At 44.4% G+C, this 14,285-nt stretch overlaps 1 long non-coding RNA gene across 1 annotated transcript; it reads left to right on the plus strand.

Moving 5' to 3' along the window:
• Nucleotides 1-922: 922 nt before the first annotated feature.
• Nucleotides 923-13,478, plus strand: LOC133224722 (uncharacterized). Its single transcript, XR_009728941.1, has 4 exons — nt 923-1,367; nt 2,466-2,619; nt 7,363-7,549; nt 13,351-13,478. It is a non-coding gene; the product is annotated as an uncharacterized LOC133224722 (long non-coding RNA).
• The last annotated feature ends 807 nt before the right edge of the window (nt 13,479-14,285 follow it).

Below are 14,285 nucleotides of genomic sequence, written 5' to 3' on the forward strand. Positions count from 1 at the left end.
GAAATATTTGACTGAGCATGCTTGGGAAAATGCTGTTCTGCACACAGCCCCCATCTGAACACAGAAGAAGGCCACAGGATGCACAGGTACCTCCACAAACCATCACTTATTCACACTGTGGCAAGGGGCTGGCATTCCCTCAGCCACCACCTCAGGCCTCTGATCCTGCTGTGGAAACAGGCAGTATAAAGGCCCCCCCATGCTGTCCCAGCATCACACCAGGTAAAGACAAAGCGAAAGTCTGTGATTCCAGCTTGTCAACACCAGCATATGGAGCAATGCTTGTTCGAACTTCTCCCTTTGGTGTTCAGCCTTTTGCATGTGGGCTGCATTGATTCAGAGAGCTTTGGCAGTGAGATAATGAGCAGCGTTACCTCTGGGTGGGGGCTGTGCTGCAGGTGCTGTGAAGGCATCTGCCTCCCCCAGATCATGCTCAGTCACCTGGTTCCCCGCCTGGAGGCTCAGGACAGCACTGCCTTAGATTACATCTCTGTATCATCCTGTACCTCACCACCCTTTCCACCCTCCTCCTAGTCCTCTAGCCTTCCCTTCCGCCTTTGGCCACCTTCCTGCTGCCTCTCCGCCCCTCCAGCCATCCCCACTCCCCTGTCTGCATTCCTCTCCGTCTGCCCTGTTTGTGTCCCATCACAGCATCTAACAGACCCTGCCTTTCTGCAGAGAGACCAGGGCAGTCACCTCCACAGGGCGCTGCATCCCAGGGGGCAGCAAGGCCCTTCCGGGGCCTCCATAAACACTGGAGCCGGCTCAGGGATCTTGTTTACAGGTTGGGGAAAGTAGGGTAGGCAGGCTGGGGGTTGCCTTGTTAAAAAGGGGTCGACTTCAGGGTCTGCAACTAAGCAGAGAGGCAGTGGGAAGGGGAAGAAGAGGCAGGAACGCTGAGGAGCGGGGTGTGCTCGAGGCTATTTGGGACCTGTGGTTTCAGGTGTGAGCGCAACCATAAAGTAAAACTGCCTCCAGCACTGCCTTGACAGGGCATGGAAATGTGGCCAGCCCCAGCTCAGGGGTAACATAAAGTCCGTCTCCTTCCCATGGTGCCCGGGCAGGCCTGCCCTTACTTGCTCTGCAGAGGGCTGCGAGCCCTGGAGGGTGCAGAGCCGCCGGGCTGTGAGATCCCACCGTGCAGGAGCTCTATCCAGCCCCTCTGGCCCGCAGAGCTGGTGGGACTGGGCCAGCTCAGCTTCCCCAGGCCTCGCCAAGCAGCCCGACATGGCGGGTGTTTGCGTGTCACTGGGGCTTTCACAGCACTTGGGTTTTGTTAGAGGAGGAGGAGTTTCTCCCTTGACATTTTCACAGCTCCGGAAGGAACAGGAGGGATTGATGACTCTGAGCACAGCAAAGACAAAGAGGTGATCCTGCCCTACCAGGCTTTGATAAACCCAGGCAGCCAGCCACCACTTGTTCTTACAATCCCTCACTCCCACATATGCACAAGAAACACTATTATGGGGCCTTTTCAACATTAATGCATGCTTATTAACTGATGTGCCTTTGTTTTCAATTAAAAACCTTGTTTCTAAACCTCTCCTTAAAACTTGCCATATAGATGCACATGCATACTTATTTTTCTGTCAAAGAAATAGGATCTGCAGCATTTGAAGGGCAAAGCAAAGGACCATTTTAAACTAAATAATTTTTTTTTCTTTGTACCGTTTTCTGTTGCCAGATAACTCTTCCGCTATTAATTTTGCAGACATTGTGCTCAGTTTCAGCAGCCTTCACAGGTCTCTTGAGGTGTGTTTGGGCAAGTTTTTTGCTACCAAAACCCTCTTCAATTTTTTTCTCAGAAGCACAATGTTTGCACCTCGCAAACCTGACATTGGCACTGAGGCACAGATTTGTAAAGGTATTTTGGCATCTCCCTCCCAGCAAGTCAGACTCAAGACATTTAGCTTTTCCAGTACAATAGTTTGCTCTTTTATTGGGTGGATTTTCCTTCTGCTGGAGGAATGGCAAATCTGAATTGACTTCTCTGAGAGCAAAATCACAGGAGCATAAGGCAACATCGTTTACAAATAGCACCTAATTAACTCTTGCAGATGCCCAACAGGGAAAACAGGCACTTTAACCCATTTTCTCCCCACAAACTCCCAGGTAAAGCATCAGAATATGAGAACACACTTCACATTCAATGGGATACCTACCTGGCTGGAGGCAGCAACATGCAGATGGGTTGAAGAATATGTGGCAAGGTGGCTTCCTAGCAGGACTTAACGGTTCCTAACACCTGAGTGCTTTTCCAGCACTAACTCAGTAATTATGCAACATGGACAGGCCTACTTTTTTGCAATTGCTTATGCATTTCACTGTAACTTTGCAAAATGATCAAATGATTGCGATCTAGAAAGTTCATGCTCTCTGTTCTATCTTCAGACTGTTGCATGACACTATTGTGCAGTTTAGACCCTTAGTGAAACTAATCCTGTTTGCTGCTGTCCTGCCTAGAGAGCTATGGAGAACAGGACCCCGTTGTGCTAATTTCTGGGTAAACTTATAATGAGAGTCCCCATACTGACGAGTCCATTTTATAAATGGAAAAAGAGACCCAGAGAGAGCAGGGACACAAAAGGGAGCGGACAATACAGGAGCCACGAATATCAGGTCAGTGAGGCTCTCAGCTTCAGAATGTCCTGCTCTCACTTGAGGCTAGTCACCTGAATAGTTTTCACAGGGGTGGGAGTCTGTTGGATGCCCAAACCACAGCTGAGACCGGAGCTCAGCATCTATATGTATTCAAAGGGAATATCAGGCCTGAGATGCTCTGCTTGCTGTGTCCTGTAGGATGCTGCATCATTTGTGCCAAGCACTTCCGTGAGGGAATCTGAAACATAATTCCCAAACACCCACCAAACCCCAGCAAACTGCTGAAGTGTAATTCAAATGGACGTATTCTGATGTGGTCAGTTAACCCCCTCCTACCTCAAACCCTGATATCTCTGTATAAATGAAAGAAAAGATAATAATGCTGGATTGTTGGGAGGAAAGCAGTGATACCATGAGACAGTTTCTTATTAATTATGTATTGGGCGCTGTGATCACAGCTAGGTTTAGCCTTTGCCCTGCTCTAGGTCATCACAAGTATATACCCTATGCCCTCACTCAAAGCATTAAGCAGCTATGCCAAAGACAGGATCTTTGCATGACTGCCTCTAGATCCCAACACATACCCATGTAGCCCCTATAATGGACAAGCACATATATTATTAAGCAGCAGAAAGCACTCGTACAAGGCTGACAGCACACATGACTTATTTACACTGACCTAAAATAGCAGCACTTTAAGTGATACAAACACAGAAGACTTTTAAAGTGCTCCCTGGAGATTTGTGAATACAGGAGAGCCCTTTGGCTAATCCTGAAACATTGTTTTCTTAAAAAGTCGGCTCATTTTCTTTCATGCACCTGCCATTACTTTCCTTACCTAGAAGGATCTTCCTTCATTTTTCCCTATATATTGGATTATTAGCAGCTCAGTTAACAACAATCCTCCTACTTTTGTTGGCAGATGCAGTCTTTCAGAGCTGACAGTTCCTAAGGGCTTAGGAATACTCTCCCCCAGGCTTGTAAGGTGGAGAATTCATGGGGTTTTCCCTCCTTTTGACTGGGTTTCCTAATGCAAAGTGGCTTTAAATGGCCCTGCTTCAGCTATGCCCACTGGTGAGGCTTGGCAAAGGTTGTCCCCACTGCCACTCAATGTCTGTTTGGGGACAGGGTCTGGATGCCTCATGTCCCTTGGGAAGTGTATGCCCAGATGAGAAGGAAGGTCACTGCCAGGGTGGCTGGGGAAGGCTCCTGGGGCTATGCCAGGAGCGTGGGGTGAGAAGGAAGAACCAGTAAAACATTAAAATGTATGTGTATGCATGTGGGGGGGGGGGACCTTAAAGATTATTTAACAAAAAAAAAAAAAAATCGCAATGTCTGACTTATATGAAATTTAATTTAATTTATTTTTACACCAGCAGCTGTCAGTTCAAAGAACAAAAACAAAGTAGCCATCTGTGCTTAATTTCATAAATCTACTGTAGATTGTCACATGATAGTGGAACTTGGACAAAAACTTGTCATGTGATTGGGTCCTGTCCCTTTAAAGTCACGCTTTCATACATAGTCTGATTTAGCTGCAGCTATAGGCATGAGGCCCGACTAAGCAGGCAGCAACCTGTCATAAATAGAGCGGGGTCAGTCTGACAAAAATCCTCATTTCTAGGACTTCCAACATCTTCCCCTCTTTTTGTGGCAAAAGTGAGGTTTGTGTTTGTTTTGGTTTTATTTCTTATTGTGTTTCCAGCATTTGAGCAAAACCGTGAGCCTATTTGATAATAGCAACACCTATAACATGAAATAACTCCCCTTCCATGAGACCTAAAATGATATGAAGGAAACAGGGTGCCAGGAAGGACCGAGGGTTGTTGCAGAGGCAAGCAGTCTCACCTCATCAGAAACCCTTCCCTGGCTCTTCAGCTGGAAGGAAAAGAGTTTTCTTTAAACCTCCGCAGATCGCAGGTGAACCAGAGAAATGTAAAGAAATGACATCTTTTTTTTAGCCATTCAAGAAACAGGGCTAATATGGAAAGTCAGAGTGTGTTAACTCTCCAAATTCATTACTAAGAAAGTGCAAGGGAGAGAGATCAGAGGGGGTGTAATTAAAATACAGATCAAAAAGTCGCATTTTTCAATTCGCCATGTGAAAAAAAATAACAATCAGCTTGTCATATTCTCATTAAATACCAGATGGTTGAGCATGAGTAATAGATCTCTGGCTGACAGAAATCTGCAAACTCTTTTCTTTGGAGAGTTTTTAACTTAAGCAATCCAACCATATCGAATAGTCAATAATGCTCTCAAGGTGAATGTATTTGTTTAGTATTTGCGTGCATGTATTTGTCTGTGCGTGCCAGAGTGTACGTGCGTGTGGGGTGGAAATGAGCAGAGCCTCAGAGAAAGTAGAATTAATTCTTAGGTAATTTTAGCTGCCTAATGCTTACAGTCTTTACTCTCACACTCACTGGCACAAGAGTTTCCTGAGGTTTTAATGCTTTCCACCTTCTCAGGGATAATTACGCGATGACCACACCTATGCTGAAAGGAAAAGGCCACAGCTCTTTTATCTAGTGCAGCTACATAACCATAAATCAGGTTGTCGCTCTGGTGTGGAGCCCCACAGATCAATCGCTTTCTTGCAGCGCTGCCATTCCCTCCAGCGGGGAGAGCAGGCAGCTGCCAGCAGCTGCCTTTACTGGGGGCAGCTTGGCCCCAGGATAACTCCAGCAGAAGTTTCACTGTGGTTGTGTTATTTCTCTGTTTTGCTGTTATTAGTGCTGTATTACAGTAACACCAATGGGATCTGGCTGTAGACCACAACTAAGACGGTACAAGCACAGAATTAACAATATGCTTCTTTTCTTCCCCATATAACTTGCTCTCTCAGTGTGCAACATGAGGTAGCGCTTGGACATGATCAGGTGGGGAAATTCAGACCTAACTGTATCAGAGGGTGCTCTTGGAGACAGCACTGGCAGCATCAGCATTGCTGGTCTCCTGGAGCGAAACCTTTATGTAGCTGGGTGCCTGTCTTGATCCCAAGTACAAAGACATATACAGTCACTGCCTTATTGGATTTTAGCCATATGCGAGGCTTGATATCAGCACAGCCAAATGACTGGGAGCCCTGAGAGGCCGATGTAATAAATGAAACGTTTAAGCCTGCCAGCAACGTGAGGAATTTCTGCATGTGTGCAGAGGCAGCAGCCATCTTCCTCTTGCCTGCTCCGGCCTGTTGAGGAAGTGAACCCGCGCTGATCTCTCTTGGAGACCTTTCATTTTAATTCCAGCCCCCCTTCTTACTGCTGTTTTCCCTTAATCTAAAATAAGTCATTTTGAATGAAAGTAGATGATCTGGTCCTTGTATATGGAAAAACAGCAATTACTGGCAAAGAACAGCAGTCTTTGCGGTAGGAGTGTGGTAGCTTTATTCTCCTACAAGTTTGGGCTGGACTGCTACTTAGAGTAATATACGTTAATGCCAGAAAAGAGCTTGTGAGGTTTTTCAGCCTAGACTTTTGCCAGCAAGGGATTTTTCCCTACAGGATATTGTAACCAAGCTTTAATTAAAAAAATTAGAAGGCATTAAGGCAGCACACAGTAATAGCCTCCTTTGGTGTACCTCACATTACCAACCAACTTGTTAGTCTCAGGCCTTCCTCTTCAACCTGCTGACACGTCTGTGTTCTTGGCAGATCCAGATCTCACAACACGGTGTAGTTCAGGGATACCTAGAAGTGGTATAGCTACATTAGCACAATAAATTAGCATAGGTAGAGCACCATGCTAATAAATTTGGATTACTTCTCATCCTCAAGCTAGTTCTTTTAGAGCTAACTCACTTAAGCACTATAGTGTGTAGCATTGATGTACCCACATGCTATCCTAGTCTTTGGGAATGACACTGGTATTATGGGGAGCTCAGAAAATCCATGGGTGGTGGAAATAGTGGAAGTGGAAAAGCTGAAAAGCTTGAGCTCTCCCTACTCAAGACTTTTGGTTGGTCAGAATAGTAGCATTTTCTTTTCTTATGACAAGGCTCCTAGGATGAAGTCTTGGCACCACTGAGATCTATAGAAGTTTTGCCACCAGCTACAGCAGTTATAACATTTTATCCCTTGTTAATTTTTCCAAAATGTTTTTTTCTGATGGTAATAGGCTAATTCTCAAACTGTTGATTTCTTCTTAAATTCCATAAGGTTTGCCAGTTTCACAACATTTTCCTTATGTGTTTTTAGCTAATACCAGCATACATTACTGCCTGAATCACCCCTTTTTGGAGTTGCCATCTTATCACACCAGCCTCACTTTTCAGCTGTTACTTTTTCAGGAGTTAAACCCCCACCTCCCCTTTTTCTCTTGGCTCGACAGGACTATCAGAGGCACATGTAAGCACTTGCTTTCTTGATCCTGGGCTTTAATGATTAGCTTAAGAAGTCTCATATGCTCCTGTCATGCCTATTGCTGCCTCTGTCAACTTTCTTTTTAACACAGCAGACTTCGATCACACCTGGAGACAAAGTCTGCAGCAACTGCTCTCGAAAAGGAAAGACAGATCTTCTCTCCATGAAGATTGACTAATTAATGGCTAACATTCACCTGAAATTCGTTTTCATGTCGAAACTCTTGAGTCATGTTTTCACTCTTGAGTCTGTGTTTCTCTAATCTGGTGGGATTTACTGAGGGTAAAGTAACAGGATCTTCAGTGGGCCATGATTTCTGGCAGCTGCTAGACCATTTGGCTTCTCTTTGAGACCTCTGCACGTTTTAACAGACCATGTCCTTCCTGCCTTCTGTCTATAGGTAAGGTGGCTTTGGAGAACTGCTGAGGATCCTCTTTCAGCAGTTTGTCTACACTGCCTTCATTAGGATGACACGTCCAGCCATCGATTCTCCAACAGACACCTAAAAGGCACAAACTGCGAGGAAGTTTCCATGTGGATATAACCCATCTCACAGCTGTTTCATCTTTCAGGACCTCAAGAGCAAGGTCAGAGTCTTGGGTAGAGCTGCTATTTGCAGCGCCTGTCATCAGAACAAAGGAAGTCTTTAAGCTGGTTTAACAACCTTATCAAACCTCTGTGGGCGAGGCAGGAGAGAACAAACTAGTTTTCAGGACCACAGAGGTATACAGATCTGAGGGTAAGCAGATATATGTATAGGTGTCTGATGAGTCGTCTGATATACCTGATTAGTGAGAAAGGATGCTTTTGAGGTTAAGACACTGGATAGGATTCAGGAAATCTGGATTTGGTTCCCAGCCCCACCATAGATTGCCTGTGGCATCTTGAGTAAGTCAGTTTGCTTGTATCTCAGCTCTCTGCTCAAAAAGGGGGCACAGGGGTTTCTAGCTTCTAGTTTTCTTTCAGACAGACAGAGGCAAGTACACCGATACCCCCTAAACCACGTGGGTCCTCATCTTGCTGTAGATCTCCTGATGCCATCAGCATGTGAATCACAGTGCTCAAGGGAAGACAGCAATGTATATTTAATACATGTATGTATGTACAAATGATAAACGGTTCCAGAAGTATCAGTGAAGTATCAGAAGTTGGCCACTTTAGAGAACACTAACAGTCTTACTGGCATCTGTCTCTGGCAGTCTCAAACTGTCAACCAAAATTTCAATCAAATCAGGACTGTTTTATTTCATGGTTCACTGAGCAGCTAAGTATTTAAACACCTCCATTTTCTTTCCTTCATGCCAGTGCATATGCAGGTCCTGGCTGTAAGAGTAACAGAACTGAAACAAAACCAGGGCAAGACAAAGCTACCTGGACAACATGAAGGCAGTGGCCAGCGACACAGTTTCTCTTTGTTGGCCTTTGTTAGATGGGCCTAAGGAGATGACAGTCAATGAACATCAAAGAATTTCAGTGTGATAATTTGTCTATCATACTGTTAGATTCAAATTTTCTCCTTGCTGGTTGAATTGCAAGTACAACCAGCTCTGGCCACTCGAGCCTCCACACTCTACAGTAGCAAAGAGAATTATTATTATGTGCAATAGCAGTAACATCAGTGAGTGAAAATCTCCAGAGATGTCCCATTATATGCTTTTTCTGGCTGATTCAGTGGTCTTTCTATCTTTTTAATCCCTTCTAGGATATTAGTCAGAGATCCTGCTTTGAGGTTCTAGCTTGCAATGTCTCACTTTAAGGCTGTTGTATGGCACTCTCTCTCGAGTCTTTTCTTGGCAAACTCTTGTAGCAGCAGGCTTTGTAGGCAGACTTCTTTCATTACGTAACCTTTTCCTCTTGATAGGGCATCTGTAGTACCAGAGGGAGGAGGATGCCTGATGCAGACAGGTTTCATCCTCCCACCCTGTTTTCATGTCCATGTATTTTCTCCTCTTTAAGAGGACTCTAATGCTTCCCCTTGCTACTGAAAGTAGGTGGAGGAACAGCCAGTCTTTCCTATCCTTGGCAAAATGCTGCTTCTGCTCTGTTACTTATTGTGGTGCAATGAGCACAAGCACTCTTGTCATCACTCTTGTTGCAGTGATCCAGGAGAGGAGCAGTGCTCCAGCTGTATTTCCTGGACAGATATGCAACCCGTCAGACATCCACTGAGAGCATCAATAGTTAAGAGCCACCTTTGAAAGTGGAGTACATTGGACTGAGTCAGAAGTTAGTTGTACAAAGGGTATTTATGCCCTAGTGTTTAAGTGCTTTGCTCAAAGCTGCTCCAAAGGGGATCATTGGAGTGGATTGCTTGGGGAGGTCATGGAGTATCTATCCCCAGAGATTTTAAGCAACATGAGTGCCTATGAGGGATTCTCCATGTACAGCTGATACTACAGTGGTGCAGGAAAGCACATGGGATCACCTCCCAGCATGCTCTGAACATGCCTATTGGGATGGGAAATGCCTTAAAGTCTTCTGAGAACCAGTCCTTTCATGCTAGACATCTGAGCCCATCTCCTCAGGAATAGTGATTTAAACTTGAATCTGTCACATCCTGGGGGAATATCCTCATCCTCTGGCCTTACAGAGAAAGGTAAGAGTCAGGTTTGGTTTATTATTGAATGCAGGTATTTAATTAGCTATGGCAAAGTACACCAGATTCAGCAGAGGGTATTAAGTAAGTCCTGTTCCCAAATACCTGAGAAGGTGGTGGTGAGGCCACTCTCCTCAGTGGGAGACCAAGGTTCAAATCTGCTTTCTAATTGGGTGTGTGGGCGAGGAGAGAGGAGGAAGACTTGAAAGCAGATTTCCTACCTCTTATGTGGCTAAGGAAAAAACATGGGGGAGATAACTGTTAGGTTTTTTTCAGTACTTTTCTGATCTCCAGGGGAGGATTTACAGCCAAGACTCCCAAAGGAGATAGGTGCCACCTTCTCTCCCACCAGTAGCTATGTAACTGCCTCTGCTTAATTGCCTCACCACTAAATACTTTACACCACAAGACCTCTTGTAGACATTTCTTGCTGCCAGCTTGGTCAGCTTCTGTTTTCTCCTCTCCAGCTTCTCTAATCCCATCCTGAGGTATCAGATTTACTCTGTCCCCTATGCCAGACCTTGCACACTGGGATGCCTGTGTCTCTAACCCAAGGCTGAGGATTCCGGTATGCACAGGGATAGATGGAAGTTAGGTATTACAACAGTGTGGGTTTTCTCTTTTGGTGTGAAATCTTCTTTTACCTCAACTATGAACATGTTGAACAGTGAGGAAAGAAGTACTTCTGGCTAATGCATGCACACAATTAATCAAGCCTTGTGATCCTATGACACAGAGCTCTTTGTCTCAGATCTTCTGTAAGGAGCTCCCTCTGGCTGAAAATATATGCTTAAGGCCTTTGTGCTGTTAAACTCAGCCTACTTTATACTTTCTGCCATGTATGTGGGACTTGAAGGGAGCTGTTTAGAGATAATGCTTGTAATCTGACTGGTACATGACTCTGGGTTTATAGATCAATAAGTATTTCAGTCACCAGCCAGGGAAAGATAAATATATTTGTTGAGGTTTTTTCTTCTTAATGAACAAGTTGGGTTTGTATGGGATGTTTCTTAAATTCTTTGCTTCACCATGGAAATTTATATTTTCCCTTCCTACATGTAAATTGCATTTACTTCAGTGGAAAATATCTCCATTCCCACACATTTTAACCTCCATACTCTCCTATGAGAAAAAGTAGAAGTGAAGAGGAGTAAAGCAGTGAAAACAGGGTTGGCTTGGGTTTTTAGACCTACAACTCTCTGATACCTGAGCCTGCTTGACTAATGGAATTAGTCACATTTTGTAGCATTTTGTTGCATGTTTTTACCACTCTGGTCACTCTTTCTCTAGCTCTGGCATTTCAGGAAGAAGAGAGAGGAGGAGGAAAGCATTAGTCTTTGTTTCAGAACAGAATACTGCTTTTCCCTTAGCAAAGTCAAAGATTATAGCAGCATGCTCCTGTCACAGATTCCCCTATAAATACCCCAGACCCATCCCTTGCTAGCCTCACTGAGGTCTTAAAACTCTCCCTCTTCTGAAGGAGAGAAGGTAATTTTCATTGATGATGTGACATGGCTTCAGACTGAAAGTTCACAGTGGTGCTCCCCACATGCACATGTCCCTGGTCCTGGCACACACAGTATCACATGTATGCATTTCCTATTTTTACTTGTATCACAAGATCAGGTTTTCCACCTCTTATCGAAGGTTGTCCACAAGTCTCGTGGCCTTCCAACTGGCGTGGCACCATTTTGTGTGCTGCTGAGCTGTGGCTGTATATTAGCCTCCAACTAACCTTTTAGTTGACATATTTCTGCACTCTTTCCTAGATCCGGTTGCTGGTGTTTGGAAGCTCACCAGAGCTTCACTTCTTGGGTTCCTGTTCTGCAGGTCTTCAGGTTAACCTTTCTAGCTTTAATCAAAAAAGATGATGTCAACAGGAATCATATTGTAGGCTTTCCCCGTGCTGATTGTAACTTTTATTGTTGGTTAATTGACAAAAGTGCTAAAAGTCTATTTCAGAACTTCTATTTCATAAAAATGTCTCCTTTGTTGAAGTATCAATTAGCAGTCTTGGTTCAAAGTTTATTTCTCTCACATGCAGCCATTTATTCTGTAATAATTGTCTACATTCTGACATTAAATACTGTAATTTCTCCTGCTATGTTTAAAACCACTTCCAAGGGCTTCTAAGTTTTATTTCCTTCCCATTTTCTACAGAAATAGATGGAGTTTGTTCATGCTTGGGGAGATTAATAAAACTATATAGTAGATTGTGAAATTCACCTCAAACCAAAATACAATGAGCTCCATTCTCAGACCTCCTGCAGGTTCCATTTCTTTAATTAAATATATGCCAAGGTTCCTCTCCATGAAGTAAATACATAAAACTGCATATTTGAGGGCAATTATAAGCTAGTGTATTTTGACATTTCTTCACTGCAAATCTTTTAACCTTTATTAAGGGAATTCTGGTTAAACGGATTTCTACTTGAGATATATATAGCAAAAAAGCTTAAAGCCTGTGTGAAATTATGAACAAACGAAAGAGAAATCCTAGGAAATGTGAATAAATGAAACCCTGATTTTTGTCTTACCAAAGGTTGTGGCCAGCAGAGGCTCATCATCAGCAAGCTCTATATGTTTGTATTGAAGCCAGGGGAAGGTGTTTGCACTGGGGAAACGTCACCTTTCTCCATTTATAGTCTGGCTTTGCTGATACAGAGCAAGACCTGTTCCCAAACATTATTGCAGAGGTGCCATAGGGAAAGCAAGGAGATAGGGCTGGTTGCAAATGGGGCAAATACTGAATGTATGACCCTATTTAGCCAAGACAAAAGCTCTCTGCTCCTGCTCTGATTTGTTTTAAATGGGAGGAAGACATTGGTTGGCTTTTTGGTTAATCTTCTTTATGTCAGAAGTTTTGACAGTGGGTAACTGAGAGCGTGAGATGTGCGTGTGAGGGTGACCATGGGCAGATCAGCATGGCAGGATGGACTGGAAATAGGAGCTCTGAGTGGGGAAACAATGCTTGAAGGTCATTTTCAGCTGTGCTGGCACTAATGGGGAGGACAGGGGGAAATTCCAAGGGTGTATGGTTCTTCTACCGCAGGGGTAGGGAGCTGATGTCCTGCCAATGGCCACAGTGTTAGTGGAATGGCCAAGGCAGAGGTGGGTGCTGCATGAGAGCTACTGAAGTCCTGAGGTGCACCTAGGTTTCCACTCCTGGAGGACAATAGAGTCCTACTGGTCCTTGCATCTTTATCTCAGACTATCAAACCTGCTTGATCTTTTCCCAAAACTACTCTGGATGTCAGGGAAAAGGGATAGGAAACTTTTTCTGAGGAGGCCACAAGAGGGGTTAAAGCAGAGGACATAGGTGGGGCGCTGATTCAGATGTGGCCTGGAGTAATTGGAGCTCCAGCAGACACTACTGCAGACACTGGCGTGTAGGTACATTAATATGGGAAACCCCTGTGATATGGGAAACATCCTGGCAAAGAAGCCACAGCTCCTTCTTGAGCCAGGAGACAGCAGTATGCCCATAGTTTGGCTATCGTTTTGAGCAAACACAGCAGTTTTTGGAAGCTGCTGGAGGCTAGTGGTTCTTTGCAAACTATCCACGTGGTTCTGCCTTAGATATAACCTTGAACTTTAAACTGTCCTAGAAACACAGACCAACACACACTGCACTTTATGTACTAATAAACCCAAGCGTGTTCAAACCTGCTTACTTGACAGCAAGCTACTAGATGAAAGCAGGGTTGGTTCACTTATCATCCAGAAATAGAGAGCTCCAGAAGATTTTTCTTATACAGCATAGAATTTTCCAACTTTTTTCTTTTTTTTCAGTGGTAATCATTCTACCATGGGAACAAAAGACAGCAGGTTAGCTCAAACTTGCCATTCTTAGCTGGTCAAAACAGAAGTTCTGTCTCCATAACTCCAACTTTCCCTTCAAATACATGTGTTGAAACTTTGCCATGGCTATTTTTCTGCCTTCTAAGAAAAAACATTAGATGATCTATCTATAAGAGGATCTCTGACATCAATTGGTAATGGATACTGCACACTAAAAACATTCATTCTGAACAGCTCCTGCCCTGCACAAACCCTAAGCCTGTTTGGCCTGACCTTCTGTGGCTTTTCTTGTCTGCAAAATAACTTATGAAATTTTTAGCATTCCTGCAACCATAACATCTGGGCCTCATTGTTCTATACCTCTGAAAAAGGGGGGAGGGGGGGCAATGACAAACATACTTTGCATTCACATCCTCTTTCACCTGTTTCTCTACATGTTTTGAATCAAGATGCTCAAGCATAAACTTCTGCTGGTCATTTCTGGATGTCCTCCTGAGGGGCAGCTCTCAGAGGAGGAGGGAGATAGCCCAGCAAACTGATTTCATGCATACAGCACAGAGGTGATGCTTTGTGTTGGGCAGGTAAACAGAAGAGTTACTTATTCAACATATGCTGTGTTTTGGGTTTATATGGCAAGGTGGGGTTTTTTTTTGGGGGGCGGCGGGGTGGAGCTACAGGGGTGGCTTCTGTGAGAAGCTGCTAACAGCTTCCCCTGTGTCCAATGGAGCCAATGCCAGTGGCTCTGAGATGGACCCACCACTGGCCAAAACCATCAGCAATGGTGGTAGTGCCTCTGGGATAACATAGTTCAGAAGGGGAAAAAGTTACTGTGCAGGATACTGAAATTGAAACTGGAGAGGAGTGAGAGTATGTGAAAGGAACAGCTCTGCAGACACCAAGATCAGTGAGGAAAGGGGAGGAGAGGT

This window comes from Neopsephotus bourkii, unplaced genomic scaffold (genome assembly GCF_033783945.1).
Source record: "Neopsephotus bourkii isolate Nb327-2 ecotype Australia unplaced genomic scaffold, CSIRO-AGI_Nbou_v1 NB_1707, whole genome shotgun sequence".
Lineage (NCBI taxonomy): Eukaryota > Metazoa > Chordata > Aves > Psittaciformes > Psittacidae > Neopsephotus > Neopsephotus bourkii.